Genomic DNA, 1,442 nt, shown 5'->3' on the forward strand with positions numbered 1-1,442 from the left:
CATCTCCTTCCCCTGTGGCAACCACCAGATTGTTCACTGTATTCATGGGTCAGTTCTGCCTTTGTTTGGTTGGTGTGTGAGTTTTGTTTTTTGGATTTCACATATAAATGAAATCACATGGCATTTGTTATTCTCTGTCTGACTTATTTCACATCCCATCAAACCCTCACGGTCTGTCCATGTTGTCAAAACGGCAAGATTCCGTTCTTCTTTGTTGCTTAGTAAACTCCCATTGTGTACACAGACCACATCTCGTTTATGGGATTAGGGGCACTCATGTGCTATGAGTTTACAAAGTCGATGTTGGTACAGAAACACCAAACGCTTTTGGTAATCATTCTCAGCCGTGTTTGCTGTGGGAATAGTGTGTATGGAATGCTGTCTAAAGAACATAGAAAAAGAGAGGTTAGTGTAACTTATAAAGTAGAGGTTCATAAAGTGGGAAAATAAAAATAACCCTGAACAATACCAAATATGATTGTATTGTGTTAACAATACAAAATATACCAAAATTTGTTAACCCCAAAATGTATACAAGTTGTGTCGTCACACAGATGTCTCCATTTGCTGACTCTTCAGCTGACTCCATGTCCCTGACCCACGCACACAGGCGGGGAGTGTGTGGATGGGGTGCAGGTCCGCTCTCCATTCCCTCACACTGCTCAGCGGGCACATCCATCACCTCCATCCCGGTGCGGGTCATGTCACGCTGGGCTGGTGCAGCTGAGGGGCTGCGACACTGTCCACAGCCCTCGGCTGCACGTGATGCCCTGACCTCTCCAGCATCCGCCTCTTGGGGCCACTGAGACTCTGCTGTGTCTGCTCCCCACTCAGGCAACACGTGTGGAGGGTGGTGACATGTCAGACAGAGAGGTTTGTGTTCGGAACTGAACCACTGTGGGAGGCTCATGTGTACGTTGCATGCAGTAATAAACTCCAATATCTTCAGCCTCCACCCTGCTGATTGTCAGGGTGAAATCTGTCCCTGACCCGCTGCCACTGAACCTGTCTGGGACTCCGGAGTAACGGTTGGAAACCTCACAGATGAGGAGCCTTGGAGACTGGCTTGGTTTCTGCAGGAATCAATGTAAATAGGTGTATCCATCACTGTAGGAGGCTCTGACTGGCCCTGCAGGAGATGGAGGCCGGCTGTCCAGGGGTGAAGGGCAGGGACAGGGGGGTCTGCATCAGCACGACATCCCCATGGAATCCTAAAATATTGCAAGAGAAGCTAAGGTCATGCAGAAATATTATGAGCCATTTTCATGATCTTAAGTTATTTGTATTTCAGGGTAAATCATTTTTTGTCATATTATTCATACTCTAAATATACACAATTTTAACGACAACTCGAATTGCAGGCACAAAGTCACCACTTTCTTGTCTAGCTTCTCACTAAAGCATTTTTCCTTGTTCCTTTCAGTTTCTTCTGGATTTTCCCC

The sequence above is a fragment of the Suricata suricatta genome, chromosome 4 (assembly GCF_006229205.1).
Source record: "Suricata suricatta isolate VVHF042 chromosome 4, meerkat_22Aug2017_6uvM2_HiC, whole genome shotgun sequence".
Lineage (NCBI taxonomy): Eukaryota > Metazoa > Chordata > Mammalia > Carnivora > Herpestidae > Suricata > Suricata suricatta.